At 36.3% G+C, this 19,292-nt stretch overlaps 1 protein-coding gene across 23 annotated transcripts in view; it reads right to left on the reverse strand.

The window, feature by feature from the left end:
• The window catches only part of NFASC (neurofascin), a 168,523-nt gene that overhangs the window by 130,067 nt on the left and 19,164 nt on the right, over nt 1-19,292 (reverse strand). For 12 of the 23 annotated variants that reach the window (XM_087889463.1, XM_087889460.1, XM_087889453.1 and 9 more), the window contains exon 1: nt 15,475-15,803. The exons of 10 other annotated variants lie outside the window; for them this stretch is intronic. The gene's annotated coding sequence lies outside the window, so the exon portion shown is untranslated. Of the gene's footprint in view, nt 1-2,372; nt 2,472-15,474; nt 15,804-19,292 lie in introns of those variants that run through there. One more of the 23 variants, XM_060689755.2, reaches the window with a different exon arrangement.

Genomic DNA, 19,292 nt, shown 5'->3' on the forward strand with positions numbered 1-19,292 from the left:
TCATGTCAAAATTCCTATTTTCCTTTTCCTTAGTGAAAAACTAAGTAGGAATTATTATTATTTAACATATCAACTGATGCCCTAGATTTTTTCTCGCAGAGCACTGGTGGGAGAAGACATGAAAACAGTTTCCCTCCCTTCTTTTTCTGAAATGGTATAATCCTGGTGGGACTGAATTATTTATAATCTCCCACCATGCAAATTAATTTGTTCTCACTCAGGTAACTGGGAAATTTAAAGTACTTTTTTTCTGACTCTTAACACAGTCCTTAAAATAAAATCACATCAGCTGTTGCCATTTACATTACCCTCTTCCCTTATCTTTTATTCTTTTCTAGTGAAATTAAAATGTCAACCATAACCATGAAACAGTGAATTTTCAGAGGTTTTTAGTTTGCAGGTAAAGACTTGGACTCGGTTTCTTTTAATTTTAAAATAAAAAATCTGAAGCTTGTATTGAAATAATCTGACAATTTCATATATCCAAGTTCTCATCTGTTTAAATAAAATGACAATTTTTGGCTTTTAATTATCTGTGTATATTTATAGGAGACATTACAATTCAACAACTGAACAAATCTATGCAGCATTATAATACAAGCATTTTTAATATATTATAGTATAGATATGATCACTAATGCCATCAAATGCTAAAACAGCAATACAGTGGTTAACCTGGAGAGTAATTTAAAGAAGCTTGGAGAAACAATTCTGAGCTACCCCAATGTATTATGTTCTATTTATATAAACATGGCAATAAATAGGGCACCCCTATTGTGATTTATTGTTTACATTCCTACATTAACACTATAGCAGATCCAAGCTATGCCTAACTTCATAGTTCATCCAAGAAACAGTACAGATTCTGAACACATGTAATTTGGCTTATGTGAACATAAAGAGAGGCGTGACATCCCAGCTACTTTATATCTTAAAATTTACTTGCTCCCACAGAATAAGGTGGATTTTAAAAAATATTTTGAATCATACAATTTTGATGCAACTATTTATAAAAAAATTCTTTGATTTCTTTTCGTGTTCTATATAAATCTCACCTTTTTATTTATAAAACAGTAAAAGAACTTGATTTAAAAGACTTGATTATTAAAACAAATAAAGATCAAATATGCCGTTTTCAAGCAATAAATGTGTTACTTCACTAATACAAATGTAATTTGTTTTTAATTTAAAGAGTAAGTCATGTAACTTCATTTCTTAATGACAATGCCCTGAATAAAATACTTTGACTCCTTTCCATTCATTACATTACTAATTCATTTTATGAACCAATTCCTTTACAGAAATGGAAAAAAAATGTTCTACCCTAGAAACTTCTTACTCGAAATAAATGTCTCTGCATTTAGAAATACTGGTTCATTTGAGTTGACCCAGTTTTCTTTTAAAAAGCTCACAGCAGCTAATAACAATAGGGGGAAACAAATACAATCAAAAGTAAACAATTTCTAAAAATTAGTGAATACAAATGAGCAGAGTACAAAGACTCTAGAGAAGAAAGGCTACATTAAGTTTGCATAAGCAAAACTATAGATTATATAAGGAATTTTAAGAAGGATACAGTATTTGGAACCCAAAGGGTTGGTTTTCTTTTTTTAGAGAAAAACCCATTACTGGAGACTTTTTAAAAAACAAATAACCCCATCACTCGCTAATCATTTCAACCTTTCTACTACAAATGGAGAAGACAGCTTCCAACATTTCTATTCCAAAATTCAAATCTCTTCAATCAATATCCTCTATTAATCATTAATACAGTATCCTGTATTAATCATGAGTTGAGAATCAAAACATCCCAAGAACATGTTCATTTGAAAATTGTTTGTTTTTCATAAACTGACAAGAAAAGCCCAATGTCTTTCATCCCCATCTCTTTACCACGGACTGTGAGACCGTTCAATCAATGGGGGCGGGGGATAAGGACAAGGACTTGAGGGAGATAGATTGGTGCTGCTTGAAGTGCCAAAGTCGAATGCAATGTCCTGCAAATGAAGTCAGGAAGTAAAATGGGGATACGATACAAAAAATATCTGCCAGTTCTTTGCGATGCTAAATCTGTTGTTACAAAAGAAGAGCCCAGAGCTGTTGTTTTCTTAGGCAGAAACAGAGGGCTTGACTCTATATTGCACCATCATTTTACAAAGGATTTATGGCATAGAGAGTTTTGACTACACAGTTATACACTTGCATGACTCTACTTTAGCAGCTTATAATGACTATTCCAGCCCATTCCAGCCCTCTGTCAGTATTAAATAAGCAAGCAGACCTACCTTTATCACCCTTCACACTTAAACAATTTTCCCAACTCCCTCCCTCCCTCCCCTTCCAGGGCTGGTGTTCAATCATCTCTCAGTCACCTTTATCTGAAATTAGAAGGTCCTTCATGCAAGGCCTGGGATGTTTTGATCATGGCTGCAAAAATCCAGGAAACATCCAAATTGCTCAGTTGGGTGCACAAAACTGTCTCTCACTGTTTCCAAGGAAGAAGACCTCTGGCCTTCCACAGCTGAGAAAACTAAGCAGACCTTTTTCCAGGGTCAAAAGATAGATGCCATCTAACTGCTGCAGAATTACCCTTCCCGGGCCAGCCCTCCTCCTCTGTGGCTTACATAGAGGCTCATTATCTCAAACCCACCAAGCCACAGCAAATGGGAGGGCACACGCCGCCACGCTGCTCCACTCTCTTCTTGTTTAGTCCTCCTCCCTCCCCTCTCTGTGGATTCCCCTCGTGAATAATGCAGAAGCTGTAGTTCCAGACACTGCCCACTCTATGCTTCTCCCCCAAAGCTGCTGAAAACAGCTCAGAGTGCCAGCCAGGGACAGGCTCCATGTTCTGCATAGTGCAAGCCCCAGGCCCTTGTATGACAGGCCTGTGTTCTGTTGTTCCCAAAGATGCTGTCTCTTTTTGTACCATTTCTGCTTGTGAAACAACACAAAAGTCACGATGAGAATAGGGAGTCCAAGTGAAAAGGGGAAAGTTCTCGTTCTCCTCTCTCTCAGGGTTGCTTTTCAGAAGCAAAAACATGCATGAAAATACAGTTCTTTAGCCTTTGCAGATAGGGTTGGCTCAAGTGTTGTGAGCTATCACAACCTAGAAGACAGTTGAGTAGAACTTTTTTCAGGACCTATATGGCTCAGAGATTTTAATGAGTAGATCAGAGTTTGCAATCCTAAAAGTGGGAAGGAACAAGGCGCAAAGTATGAAGCCAGGATAAAACCTTATGGATTTAAGTTTAGATATTTAAGAATAGCGTAAGAGTAAGCCAAGGTTTTAAGGTGGTTGAATGGAGTCCTGAATGTCTCCTATTGTACATGTTTACCTTAAACTTTCAAGCAGAAATTTAAGTGTAGATTGAACCAGCTAATATTCCTCATATATTTTTTTTCTATGCCTTCCCATTCCAGGACACAGATCTATTGGATTGGGCTATAATAAAATGCTTTCCTATTGGTCTTTGCTTGTCTCCAATTACTGTAGGCAGATGCTATTTATTATTAATATAATTCCACATCCCTAATACCACCTCCTGACTTCTGGCAGCCTGCCATGAATTTGTTCTTATGTTAATGAATGCCCTGGAACTTATTTTTATGTACAGGACTAAGAAGATTGAAAGAGGAGCTTGTTCTTCTAGAAATACATCGAAGTCAAGGGTCAGTTCTAAGAAGACAGATAGGGGGACTATCAATTCATCAAAGGGACAAGCAAAAATTGACTTGGAATAAAGACAGTTTCCATATACTAGTTTGAGTCATATATTGTGTTATGATGTACAGAATAGTTTAAAGTTGGTGCTGAGGTGCAAAAACTAAGGGTGGAGAGCCACATATGCGCTTCAAAGCCATTGATGTGGCCTTCTAAAAACTGTCAGCAATTGTAGATGTTAATATGTCAAAGTGGAAGATATTACACTTAATATATATTACATAGATATTAAAGAGTAATCATATAAGCATATTTAACTTGAATTAAATTTAAGTGTCATTGGAAAGGACAGTATTTAATTCTAACCTGGTCTGAGTATGTTAAGCATGTTTCTCAGCCCAGCAAGAGTTGGTTTGCTTCTGGTTTATCATGTCATATTTTATAATCCATGATTCAGTGTAGTGTTTGAACCTAATCAAATATTGTTTCACCTAACTCAATACTATCAACACTGATCGATACATAATCTAGCATTAAAACTGGAAGCTAAGATGCACTTTGCCATTAGAGCAGGGGTCTCCAACCTTGGCAACTTTAAGACTTGTGGATGTCAAGTCCCAGAATTCCTCAGCCAGCGAAGGTTGTGGACTTCAAGTCCCAGAATTCTGGGAATTGAAGTCCACAATTCTTAAAGTTGCCAAGGTTGGAGACCCCTGCATTACAGTGCAGTCTGAAGCTGGATTCTTACACTGATAGCAGTCTCTTCAGTTTAGATGGCGCCTAGCCATTCCTTTTTTAAAAAAAATATATTTGATATTGTAGAATATTGCATGAACATCTGATACAAAGATAATTAAACTTGAAATCTACCAATTCTTATTTCTGATGCTAAAAAGGATTCATTTAAAGTGAGCTATTGATCATTTTGTAAATATGTCTATGTAATTTTATTAACAGCTATTAAAGATTTGCCACTGCCTCCTTCTGTTTATTAATTTTTTCCAGTGTAGCCCATCACCCTGGGAATTCCTGATAGTATGCCATCCCAACACAAACCAGGATTGATCCTGCTTTATTTTAAGTTCTGAAAGATTACCCATTTGATGATAGTGAAGTTCAAAAACAAACACAAAAAAGCATAAAATGTGTTTCACGTTATCAAGCATTATCAAGGATAACGTGGTTTCCAAAATTAGTTCCTTAAGACTAATTTTTCAGATGTATATGTTACAGCCACAAAACATCAAAAAACATAAAAAGTAGCTGCAACTTTATTGCTATGAATCTTTTAAAAATTGAAATAAATATGTTTGCAGAAGCCAGCAATGGAGAGCATTAAATTTAAATCTCTCATCTCCAGTGCCAAATAATGCCAGCCTGAAATACAAGTTGTATCATCTATGGAAATTTGAATCCAAACTAGGATGTGGAGGAGATATTATACCTCATGGTCTCCCTGTTTCCCTTGAAGGATGTCCAAAGCAACCCTTATGTGGTCTAGGCACAAAGGAAATTCATTTTTAGAATAAGCTGCTTATTTACAAATCTCTAGGTTTTGTTTTTGCACAGAGATTGCATAACAAGGAAGCAGTATTATTTCTCAGTTAGCATGAAACTCTTTAAACTTGAGAAGACTTGCACACTGAAGTTATTTACATTTTTTAAATTAATTTTGCTTTTTAGAAAAACTAATTTTCTAACTCCAGTCCAACCAAAAATATGGCTCCCTTTTCAGGCAATTGCTCATAGCTTTCTCCTGTAGAATGAATCTATTATTTACCCACTGATTTCCATGCTGTGAAATCATTGTAATACAGCTACACTCTGAGGCTGGTTCTTTATCTTCAACACAGAACCAAAATAGCTTATTCAGCCAAATGATTGAATTCCAAAAGATCTTGGACAAGATCATATAGAAAACGACTCCTCAGCATCCTTTGTAATGCTTTTCAGTGCTGAAGCTGTTCTCTTAAATTTTAGATAATTTTTAAGGAACTTGATTATAATTGATATCTTGAAATTAAGTCACCACTATGAATTCCATTGTATGAGATTCTTATATTAGCAATCATACCATTTTGTTAGAAGAACTAAATATATTGACAAAAATGAAGTGCATGCTAATGGAGATGGCCAGATTTAGAAGAGGAGGCAGCTTCTGCATAATTACATAGAAGAGGACATTTTCAGCAGCTGTAATCGTATTAGATATGCTGAAAATTTGTCTTCCACACAATTAGTGAAAGTCTAGAAACTTTGTTCTCCCATTACCGTGAATTGGTCCACACATTATACTAAATCATTATTTGCCTAATCATAGTTTGATGAATAAATCATAAACTAGATGGCTAAATAAAACAAAATAAGGCACTTTTTGGCTTCATATTGATATATTTAATCAGCATTTGGGTTCCCAAAACATGTTAAACCATAGACTGCATTTCTAAGCCACAGTGGCAAGTATAACCCAAAACCAAACAAAGCAGTCTGCTTGATACCATAAATAAATCCAGCTATAACAGAGATATGGTGAGGCAGGAAAACATAGAAACAAAGGGCTGTGACCTAAACAGATGAGAAGCCCAAAGATAGTGAAAACATTACTTAAAGGTTTTATCCTAGAGACCAAGCAGAGGAAGGAAAACAACACTTCCGTAAACACTGTATTTTCTTGAAGAATTTAGGCATGATAGTCACATAGCTTGATTTTTGCTCTCCTCTACAGAGGGATATTACATATTCTGGAAACTACTATACCAATCAATTCTTGGAAAAGAAAATAATTATACATATGATTCACAAAGTAAACCAAGAAAATCAATGGAATAAATTCCATTTGGTTAATCTTTTTGATTTAAAGAAAGGTTCTTTGAACTCTCCAATTCAGAAATAGAAAAAAGTTTTCATTTTCAATCTTAAATGCCAAAGAGACTAGCAGCAGAACCCTTGGGAACTCATAGGTGATTCTGGGTGGCTGACAATATTAGAAATCCACAACCTAAAAACCATAAAACCCCACCCCTCTGATATTCCCTTGTTTTTCTACCTCAGATTCTACCTCCCTCTAAGGTCAGGGACAATCCCAGTTGTCTAGTCCAGTTAGAAGTGGTTTACGATCCTGAGTTCCCCAAAAAAATGGATCTCACTTTGAAATTACTTGGCAGCCACTGTGAATCATAACCCCAACTTTAAAGGACAATATTTGTAGCTCAGGATTAAAATGAGGGATCCTTGGTGATCTCTGAGCTTGGTTATTTTCTTGCAGACATTTCATGACCTAAACTGTTAGTGTTGACAGTAACATCATCAGTGCTGTTTTCTCATACAACTTTTCTCTTCAGTTCGGACATGAAATATGGCAAGGTATGACTTGATTCTTTTATTTCATTATGCTTTCAGCACCATTCCCATTCCTTTTTCAATTTGGAAATAGAGAGAAAGGTTGCAATTCTTCTCCCCGAACTTCTTAGAGGGCAATATAATAACAATCTTGGTGAACATAGCAAATAGAATTATGGACTTTTGACACAAATCTTAAAAAATATTAATAATAAAAGCACCATCCTAATGTTAGTGTTCCATTACAAAATATCCACTTAGATATCAGGATCAAATTATTACAATCCTACCTTTCACTATCTGAACATACCAACATTCTCATGTCAAATAAGACAGATAAACTAGTAAAGTTACTGCAGCAAATAAACAAAATCAAGGAAGTACAATTATGTCCCCTTTAGAATCTAATGAAAGGTTTCACCACTAAAACCTGTTAGGAAAGGGGTCGAATAAGAGGAAGTACAAACAGCAGCATAAGCATATCCTCCAATAAGGAAGTCCAGGAGCAAAAGGTTGGAACAGGGTCAATGCAGACGACAAGAACCTGTCACTTCTCATCTGTATCTATGGAAACCAGCAAGAGGCAGAAAAAAGAACTGCAAATTTATTGATTGTGTAAAAATGCAGTCAGTCACAAGTGACATTTCAGCCTTGAGCAGTAGTACCCAATACAATCAAGGCAAGTTCCTTTATTTAAATGCTTCCAATTTATCAGATGCATTGAGAGGTCAAGTTCATACAATCAACATTTTAATAAGGAAAATTATTTTTAATGTAAACAATAATAAAGGCTGCACCTGCTGTGATCAGCACACACTGTAATTTTTTACGTTCAATAAAAGAGTTCAGTTTAATTAAAGTGGAAAAATTGAAACAGGTTATCAGTAGAACTCAACACAATTCCCCTGTAATTCAATCTTTTATTAATAATTGTAAAAGTGTATGAGTTTTGCACATGAGAAGAAGCAGGGATGGGTTTCACTTGCATTTCTCCCAAATTGCTTTCCATGGGAAGAAAAAATTCTTCAGTATATAGTCACTATCTAACCATGGAGAGGAAAACAATGAGAGTGTGAAGAAACTAATGTATTTCTGTGTTCTCCTCTTTCCTCCCCCTCCCCCTTTCATTTCCTTCAAAATGAAAGAAGAGATCTCCAAAAATAACAGGAATGAAAAATCAGCATGAGCCTGACAACAGCACTATGTAAATTAACCAATAGCTGGTCCTTGACTTAACCATACCTAGATGGGATTTAACTCAAATACTTTGGCCAACTAATGAGAAGGAAGGACTCACTGGAGAAGTGCTTAATGCTGGGAAAGGTTGAGGACAAAAGAAGAAGGGGACGACAGAGAATGAGGTGGCTGAAGCAGTAAACATGAGCTTAAATGGACTCCAGAGGATGGTAGAGGATAGGAAAGCCTGGAGGAACGTTGTCTATGGGGTCGTGATGGGTCGGAAACAATTTTGCAACCAGCAACAACAAAAATGGGATCTGAGGTTTTCCACTCTTCTTTTGTTCTTGAAGCAGTACAAGAATTTTATCTTTTGACTTGTGAGACCTGAAAGCCATTTGTCAAAGATCCCAAGTATATGGCTAGAAAAAAATATGATAAACATTAAAATACTCTAAATCTCTAGTTATCAGGCACCCAAATGACCCAGAGATAAACAGATTTCAACTTCTGAAACACCACCATCAAGTTTCTTGGTGCTGATCTGAGAGAATTACAAATTGAACCAGTCATGTACAAATTGAGGGTAAAGATTGGGCACAAAATAATGATAACTGAAACAAAATGACATTTGATTTTATGAGGGAAATATTTATTTCCTAGCAATCTTTTCATCTTTTTCTAACATCTTGCACACACCTCAGCTTGCAACACCTCACTCTCTATCGCACTGGAGGCAAGTGAGAAAAAGGAATGAGGAGGATCCTTCGTTATGCTGGAAGAAGAATGAGAATCTCCTTACTTGCTTCCTTTGTAAGAAATGCTTTGCTGAAGGTTGACTTGTAGGAATGACTAGTGTAAAGACTGTTTTTGGAAGAGATTTCTAGATAGCCATTTAGAAGAACTTAATGACTATCTCTGAAGTCCTTGTCACATAATTATATTTAAAAGATTAATGGGTGCCCTTCAAACCATCAATTTTTCTTCCTCTTCCATTTTATAATGCTTCCCTTGCCTCCCCTGTTGTTAATCTTGGTACACTGGAGACAACATAAGATTTCTGCCTCACTAGTTCAGCTCTTTAGCACATGCTAACACAATGGCAAAAGAACTGGAAAGATTATGACATCACAGGGATGACTGCTACATAAGGTAAATTCCAGAATGCAAAGAAAATACAAGCAAGGTCATTTTGTTGGGACAGTTCTTATTCCCCTTTCATCATCCAGTACTTTGCAGTGAGAACATCATTTTAAAAGGAATGTCATTTAAAAAGTTTTCTAAGTCTTGTACAAAAGGTCTTTGTATCCCAAGAAAAAAACTTTTAATTAATTTTGAATTGAAATTCAAGTAGTTTGCAAAGAAAATGCATTTTCTTGTTTGCAAAATGAAGTTTTCAACTCTACCTACAATAATTTAGAAATATCCTCTAAATGCCCTGCAATTTTGTTCCATTTTTTAGCATGAAATGGAACAACAGGCCCTGTCAGGCTCTGTAATTTCATTCATTATCATACATGATCAGGCCTGGATGAGCCTCCACAGCCTGGAGATCAATCCTGACAGGGCTCAAAGTTGACTCAGCCTTGCATCCCTCTGAGATCTGTAAAATAAGAACCCAGATTATTGGGGGCAATATTCTGACATTGTTAACCACCCAGAGAGTGCTATGAAGCACTATGAGGTGGTATATAAGTCTAAGCGCTATTGCTATGATGTACCTTTTACAATATAGCAGTTGAAAGACAGAGGAAGGGAGAAAGAAAAACAGATGGGTGGCAGGCCTACAGAGGACTTGCATGGGTTCTGTTTCATAATCTGCATGTGGAGAACACATATAATTCTAGGTTTATAAATCTGAATCCTACTCCACATGTTGCAAAGGACACTAGTGCTTCCTAAAGTGAGGGTGTTATATCTTTTCCATCTGTTTAATCAAACCTATCCCATTACACTCTTCCCCATCACTGGCTTAAGAAAGTCCCACTTATTATACAGGTATAATAAATGGAGCCTAATTTCATAGTAAACATCTTTAAATGCTGCTGCTAGGATCAAAAGAATAAGAACACAATGGCTTTCATTCGTTTTATGTCTTTGAAAGATAAGCTGTTTTCAACAGAGACAACAGACTTCCTAAGAGCACAAGGTGAGTTCATAGCAGACAGGTGCGTCTTCATATTAAGCCAACCAATAATTTGTTTTCCATCTGTTGCTACCCTCTCAGATCCTTTAAAAATCAATTATTCTTCTTTCCACCAAAAAAGGAAAGAAGAATCCCTCTTTTCTTCCCAAAAGGAAAGAAAAATAACCTGCACTGATTGCAGGTAATTCTCATTTAGCAACTGCAATTGGGACCAGTGATTCATTTGTTAAGCAAAGCAGTTGCTCATTGAAAGCATGACTGTTTATGATCCTCCTTCAGCTTTCCTTTGCTTTACCGACCTGAAAAGGTTGTTAATACCTGTAGTGTCTAGAACATTTCAAAAGCACAGCTGTTATTTAACAAACAGCCATCCAATGGATTAGTAGCCCAGACACTACGTAGCTTCCACTGTCCTTCTACCTAGTGACAGATGTTGGAGCAACAATTCAAACATTGGCTCTGTTTTAGGCCCAGTACTCTTCAACATCTTCATCAATGACTTGGATGAGGGGATAGATGGGGAACTCATCAAATTTACATATGACACCAAGCTGGCAGGAATAGCCAACACTCCAGAAGATAGGCTTAAGATACAGAAGGATCTTGAGAGACTTGAATATTGGGCGCTATCTAATAAAATGAAATTCAATGGTGAAAAAAGTAAGGTTATACATTTAGGCAAGAAAAACAAAATGCACAGGTACAGTATATGTGGTACCTTGCTCATTAGTAGTAACTGTGAGAGGGATCTTGGAGTCCTAGTGGACAAGCCTGCAGTGTGCAGCAGCTGCCAAAAAAACCAACACAGTCCTAGGTTGCATAAACAGAGGGATAGAATCAAGATCATATGAAGTGTTAATACCACTTTATAATGCCATGGTAAGGCCACACTTGGAATACTGCATTCAGTTTTGGTCACCACGATATAAAAAAGATGTGGGGATTCTAGAAAGAGTGCAGAGAAAAGCAACAAAGATGATTAGGGGATTGGAGGCTAAAACGTATGAAGAACGGTTGCAGGAACTGGGTATGTCTAGTTTAATGAAAAGAAGGACTAGGTGTGACATGATAGAAGTGTTCCAATATCTCAGGGGCTGCCACAAAGAAGAGGGAGTCAAGCTATTTTCCAAAGCACCTGAGGGTAGGACAAGAAGCAATGGGTGGAAACTAATTAAGGAGAGAAGCAACTTAGAACTAAGGAGAAATTTCCTGACAGTTAGAACAATTAATCAGTGGAACAACTTGCCTCCAGAAGTGGTAAATGCTCCAACAGTGAAAGTTTTTAAGAGGATGTTGGATAACCATTTGTCTGAAATGGTGTAGGGCCGTGATGGCGAACCTATGGCACGGGTGCCACAGGTGGCATGCGGAGCCATATCGGTGGGCACGCGAGCTCAGCTCTGGCCGCATGCGTGTGCCAGCCAGCTGATTTTGGGCCTTCTTGGCTCACCAGAAGTCAGGAAACACACTGTTTCCAGCCTCCAGAGGGCCTCGGGGGGGGGGGCGTTTTTGCCCTCCCCAGGCTTCTAGAAAGGCTCTGGAGCCTGGGGAGAGCAAAAAACGGGCCTACCGGGCACATCGTGCCATCATGTGCCAAAAGCAGGGGTAGCACGGGGGGCGAGGCGCATAGAATTATGGATGTGGGCACGCGTGTGTGTGACCCCATTGCAATCTCCCCACTTTTGGCACGCGATGGCAAAAAGGTTAGCCATCACTGGTGTAGGGTTTCCTGCCTAAACAGGTGGTTGGACTAAAGACCTCCAAGGTCCCTTCCAACTCTGCTGTTCTGTTCTGTTCTGTTCTGTTTTGTTCTGTTCTATTCTATTTCTGTTCTGTTCTGTTCTGTTCTGTTCTGTTCTGTTCTGTTCTGTTCTGTCCTGTCCTGTTCTGTCCTGTCCTGTCCTGTCCTGTCCTGTCCTGTCCTGTCCAAAATTATTTTGGAATGGTAATTTCTTTTTAATGAAATGAAACTCTTTTGCATGGCTGTCTTATTTGCATATGTAACAATAGTACTTGGTATATCTGAGCTGCATTTCAAGTAGCATAGCCAGTACTTTTAGATCTCTACAGATGTCCCAATTGTACTTGGTGTACCGGATGTGCTTCAACAACAGTTCCACATTTTGATATGCTTCATTCCTATTTGCAGCATAGCCAACAGATACTGAAGGGTGTACCATTGTGCCATTGTGTAAAAACATAAGTTTTCTACAAAATGGTAGGTGATAGGTTAAATTACAGGTTATTTTCATAATGAACAGCCAAAAATCTATAAGATACATCCAACAGTGTTCAGGGAGCAAAATTTTTGTTGTCCGGTAAATGTTGTCCAGGCATGAAATTATTAAAGTAGAAATCATTTAATAATATAAAAATAACTTATATACATACATATCTTTTAATATGTTTCTAATTAAAGCTAGAGTCAGTAATCTATAGCTTAAGAACTGCACAAGCTACAATCACTTGCTGAAGGAGCTGTTGGCCATTTTTATAGTATCCCAAATAATAATATAAAGAGTCTCAAGCATATCATGCCTGACTCTTAGAACAGATCTCTTTCCAAACGATAATTCTTACTTCCGCCATCAATATATTCTGCACAGCTTACATCAGAGATCCAGTTCCAAGGAAAAACACAAATCTGGGGATACCATATACTTTTAATGGATAAAAACATAATAAAAACATACTTTAAAACTTCCTATAATATATGATAAGTAAATCCAGCCTAAAGAAATCAGTAAATACAACTTTTAACTGTATTATATGAATACACTTTATTAACAACAATATATGAATATGAAAAATATCACCCTATATTAATCTTACAAAGTGATTAATCTAAAAGACAAAGATCAGTCAATAGAGGATTTGCAGAGAAGGAACAGATCTGAAGCAATGAATCTGAGTATAATGCAAGGATCAAAGGAGAGAAGTAAAAGGTAAAGCAAAAAAAAAAAAGGGGGGGGCAGCATATTCCAAGAACCAAGAAATAAGTTCTTGATTCTGAACATCTCTTTCCTTCCATTGATTTCAGATGCTTGCTTAAAACCATTAAGACAAAAATATCTTCCAAACCCCAGTGATTAATTGAAACAGAGGCCACTTACTTCTTACCTATCAATTGGTGTTCTAAATGAAATGAATTAAAAAATAATCAAAATAATTATTACAGTTTTATTACAAGGGAGAACCATTATTCTTTTTCAAAACATCTCTTAATAAGAAGGAGATATATTGGGGATGTGGTGATGTGCCACTCAGGCAGAATGTGCAATTCCCTTTTTTTTGTGGTGAGTTCTCTGGTGTAGAAGAGAGTTAATAAAAGAGTGTGTTAACCCTGTTAAAGGCATAATGAATCAATTCTATTACTTTTTCATTTCTTTAATGAAAAGCTATGTAGCTATATCCAATAGTTTGCTGAAAAATATGTGAGATGTGATCCTCTAGGAAACTGCAAGGAGTTGGAACTACATGCTGCCAGTAGATTATGGATTCTCTTTCTTTTATTATAATGGCTACTGTGTAGTATTTACCTTTTATTAAGATGAAGCATACATTCAACTTTATGGGCGAAAGAATATACATTAAAATTATATCAAATGAGACAAGTACATTTTCGCTAGAAATTCAGGGATTAACAAAATCTAGCGATAGGGTGACTTAAATCATAGTGTAGTACAGCCAAAGGAAGCTCTTTCATGGGTGCCAAAAGCACAGTCAGGCACCATCTGGTTGGATTTCATTGGACGACCACACACATAGAATAACTTTTCCTCATGATGGAGATCCAACCCACAAAAAGTCAAGAAAAGAAGAAGTAGGTCTCACAAAAACAAAAACTTTTAAACTAAACAACAGTGTAATGCCAGTTATTTATGAGAGGACTGAATATATGAAAAGATAATGGGCAAAGTATTGGTTTATTTTATCCTGAGGAGAGTGACAGATCTCTGCAGTGCTGAACTTTTGGGATGTGAAAAGGGCCTTAAATCGAATGGATTGGAAATATCTTTTTCGTTTTTTGTATTTCTTGATAAATATATTACGTTTATGCTGAGTTACATGGCAAGAGATTTACTGGATTGGGGCACGCAGAAGATCTGGTTGTTATCCTATTATGGTGGTTGGAATTAATAATCTGGATAAAAGACACCTCTATAGACATTATATGGAATATAAATATAAAGTCACTCGGGTGGTTGTTGTGTTTTTTTTTTTTTGCAATATGAAGATATTTGTTATGGATGGGGGCAGATGGTAATTGAAGATTGAAGATACTGAAAATACTGTTGGAATTAGGATGCGATGTTACCCTAACATGGGCGATGGAGTTTATCATCCAGCTGAAAGACAAAGACATTACAGAAGATATTATATGGATTACAAGCTTAAAGTTTTTTTTTTAGGATTTTATTTACATAAGGGAATATTTTTCTAGTTGAGTGGGCAGAAGAATAAAGATATTAATATGGTAGTTTTGTAGGAAAGTGGGTGGAGATAGGTTAGGTTATTGATTGTTTAGTTTAAAGAAAAGGGATATTATGTCTAGATGTGAATATATGTAAAAGATTTGAGCTAAGAGATATAATGATGGGGGGGAAGGAAATGGGTAGCTGAACTGTATAAATGTTAAATTAGGATTTACTATATAGTCTTATAGTGGAAGGTTGTTTTGAAATGTTATATTAATATATACAAAAGATTTGACTTAAGAGATATACGTATGGGGGTAGTAAAAGGGTAGATTATGAGCGGAAATCGCTAAATTGGGAGATATAATAATATTATTATGTTAAATTAGGAGTTATTAGATAATGTTATAATAGAATGTCACTTTGAAATGTATAGCATAGTATAGTATAAGGGGGATATGATAATTTTATTAGAAAGAAAGGGTCAGCATATGGAGATGGAGTAAGTGGATGGTAAAGTATGATATAATCTGTTATGAATTTGGGTTTTATTATGAAGAAGTCACAGGGGAAGGGGAGGGTGAGGGGGGGTTAGGGAGGAGGGGGGAAAAAGGGGGTGGAATCTGTATTTGAAAAACTTTTTCAATAAAAAAAAAGAATAACTTTTCCTCATACACTGTTTGCCATATGCATAAGGGGAGCATCTCAACATCTGAGTAGTTACCTTCTCTTACCTCATAAAAAAGGATTGCTTGCATGCTGGGTGACCAGAAGAACTGGCAGAAAGTCACAGAACCCATGTTCCATGGCTTCCAACTCCAATTCCAATTGGCAGAGCTTAGAAGGCACTTGGAGAGATGTTATCTTTGACAGCTGTTTGTGGCCAACTACTGTGATCATAGCCTAGTGATGGTGAGCACCACTGCATCACAAAATGTGTTGTCATAATTGGAGTTGTAGTTAGTGCTCCTCAAAGCCAAGAATTCAGAAAGACACTTAAGAAAATTGGGGTGGGTGGGTGGGGAAATCACTTGTTAGGGAAGTGGCTTGGACTTCCTGTATTGAGTTTACTTTAAAAAGATGATGGCACATTATTTTTATGTTTGTGAGGCGAGAAGCACCTGTTTCAGATCACAATGAATGCAAGGCTTTTTCACTCACATCTGTACTCTGAGCTACTTTATAAGATTGTGGTTATATACTGGTATATATAAAATCATTCTTTGTTATTTTAAGCACTTTATTCATTCATTCACTCATTCAGATTTATATGGCCACCAATTCAAAGTGTGATTCTGAGTGCTGTACAGCAAAAATTAACCAAAGGAACCATATTACAATAAAACAAACCAAATGTATAAAATAATAAACGGGTGACCAAACACGGGTGAAACAACCAAGAGGGGACTCCTCCTAACTGGTCCCAAATGCCTGAGGGGAAAGCCAGATTTTAATTTTTTCCCTAATAACAAGCAGAGTTGGTATCTGTTGTATATTGGGGAGATGATGACAGAGTATGTGTGTATGTGTGTATGTGTGTGTGTGTATATATATATACACATACACACACATACATACATACATACATCTAAATATCAGTAGATGATTGGCTTATCCATATCCATATTATACCCCTACTAACATTATATATGTTGAGTCAAGGTGAAAAAATGTTGAGGCAATTTACCTGAACCATCAACACCGTATGGTTTAAAATAGTCATCTTCCTCATGAACATGTTAGTTTTCTAGATGTACAACTAAAAGATCTAGACTGCAGAACTCAAATAGCTTTATGTGTCTCTATGCTCCCATCTAGCAGTCATCTGGATATGTACAACCCAAAACTGGGATAAGTTAAAACATATGGACTAATTCAAGCTTCACTAATATATCAACTTGTTAAAGAAAGATCATAAAGTATGTTCAAATTTCAAATCAGAAAAATATTCTCCCATCTGATACAGAAGTTATTATCCTTTGCAATTTGAATTTGCAAGATAATGTGTCAGATGCATTTGCAGATAGTGAACATGGCAAAGCATTGGCTTTGCTAGAAAAAGAAATGATTTTCTCCAGAAAAAGCTGATGTTATACAACTACTGAAATTATTTTTTTAAAAGCTACACTATATATGGTGTAAATGACAATCATCTTTTCCAAAGACCCATGTAATTATTAAATCTTTCAGACAACCATAGGGAAATATAATGCCATTTAAGTCAATGTGACTAATACCAGGTCTGAGCAGCCAGATGTGAGCTGCTAGGATGATGTCTACAAGGCTGTCATGCTGCCTTTAAGAATACTAAAACACTTCATTGTTAATTGCATCTTTGTGAAACAGTGTAGTCTGATTCTTAAACCTCAGCTTCTTCAATAAATTGTCGAAACAAAGAGCAAGAGCTTTGACATTTGGACTGGTTATTTTGCCCCTTTCTTTGCCTTGCTGCTTACAGTAGTAACATGCCTTTTTCTACAAAACACACAATCCAATTGGAGAAAGACAACAATTACTGATGTTCAAAAGGCCTTTAGATCTCCTAGATCTCTGCTTAGAATTTTTCTTCTTAGTATACAGTGTGATAATAGAGTCATATGCAGTTTTTGCCTTGCTGCTATGAGAGTGAGGCTACAAATATTATCATTTAAAATTGTACTCCTTTGATGCTTTTAAAATCTTCTCTCCTTTCTTCTCCCTTTTCTTTTCTTTTCCTTTTTTTCTTTTCTCCTCTCTAACTCTTTTAACTTCTTTAATTGGCTGCTATGAGAGTGGTAGCCTCACTCTCATAGCAGCAAGGCAAAAACTGCATATGACTGTATTATCACACTGTATACTAAGAAGAAAAATTCTACAATATATGTAAAATTTTATGTACCCATGTGTATATGTACTAATGAACAAAGATCACAATAAAGTTTACTATACCAACCATAGGCAACTACCATGTTTCCCCCAAAATAAGACCCTGTCTTATATTTTTTTGAACCCTGAAATAAGCGCTTGGCCTTATTTTCAGGGAGACCTTATTATTTTGGGGCACGTGGAGGAAACCAAAGGAAATGGCGGGGACCGGCTGTGCATGCATTTAAATATTTCGGGGAAGGCTTATTTTCAGGGGAGGGCTTATTTTAGCGCATGTGCTCAAAAGCCCGATTGGGTTTATTATCAGGGGATGTCTTATTTTCGGGGAAACAGGGTATTGTAAGAATAATCTTAAAAGCCACATATATGCTATAATTTTACTGCAACTTTATATAATTGCAATGTTATTGTACTATTAAAGACATGGGGAAAAAAAGAAAAGAAAAATGCTTTTCATTTATTACAGTAATGGTTAGTTTAAAATTGCAACATTGGATTTGTGTCTTATGTATAGATAAATATTCATATGCATATTCAAGTGATCCAGCCACCCATCCACCCACACACACACACACACATGCACTCACACAAAATTAGGCCTGTCCAAATACTGTAGTTTAATAAGGCATTCTCAGCAATAAAGCAGGTATTTATTTATTAATAAATAAATTAAAAACATTTGTTGGCCGCCCATTTTACCACAGGTAATTCTTCAGTGGTAATTGCTTCAACACAGGTATAGCTGTTTAGGACCCAGAGCAGTAGTCATTTTCATCAGGTAAAACAAAAGTTTAATATATCTACAGCTACAGCAGATGGGGACTGATGGCCCCTTTATGACTTGTGGACTTCAACTCCCAGAATTCCTGAAAATTTTATGACCACAAGTCATAAAAGGGCCATCAGTCCCCACCCCTGAGATACAGGAATAAACAGGTATGAATAGTAATTGAAATATGGCCCTTATCCTATTTTGTAGTTCATTGGTTGCAGTGGGTGTGGGGAAATAATGAACATTTCTGATGAAATTAAATGTATGGCAATTTTCAAGTTTGCCAACTAACACTCTGAAAAGAACTAACTTGACTGTATTCTTTTTACACATCTATTTACTTTCAAATAGAAGGTTATCAAGGGAGCAAAGTAAGGGCTACCATACTTAGCTGCAGAAGTTTAAAACGATCAGCAGATGGCAGCACAGAGCTCTTTTGCCACCTTGTGTTTCTCCAAATTTTTTGTAGGAAAGAAATAGTAACCTTAATCAAAACATTCTGTTTTAAACTCACATTATATAGCACCATAGGCCTGTTTAATAACATTATTTTTAAGAGGAAAAAAAAGTAGCTGTAAAAACAAACATATACAAACATTGGAAAAGTTCAGATGTGATTTGCAGAGACAAAACTTGGAATGCTAGGAGGAAGGCCTTGTAATGCTTTCAATTGATGGAAGAAAATAATGTGATTTTTAATTACTTAAAGATGTGTTAGAAAAAAAAACAGGAATGGCTATTTTTTCCTTGTACAGAAAACAGAGAAATCAGAAAATTCTTCTCTGATGACTATTAAAGAGTCAAAAGGGCAATTAACACACTGACTAGGATGGCACAGAACAATCAAAATAGACTAAGATTTTTTTTTTTAAAGTGAATTGACCTGGCTGCAAAGAGGGCTTTGGGCAACTTAGT

Source organism: Pantherophis guttatus, chromosome 3, assembly GCF_059756535.1.
Source record: "Pantherophis guttatus breed Tessera chromosome 3, ASM5975653v1, whole genome shotgun sequence".
NCBI lineage: Eukaryota > Metazoa > Chordata > Lepidosauria > Squamata > Colubridae > Pantherophis > Pantherophis guttatus.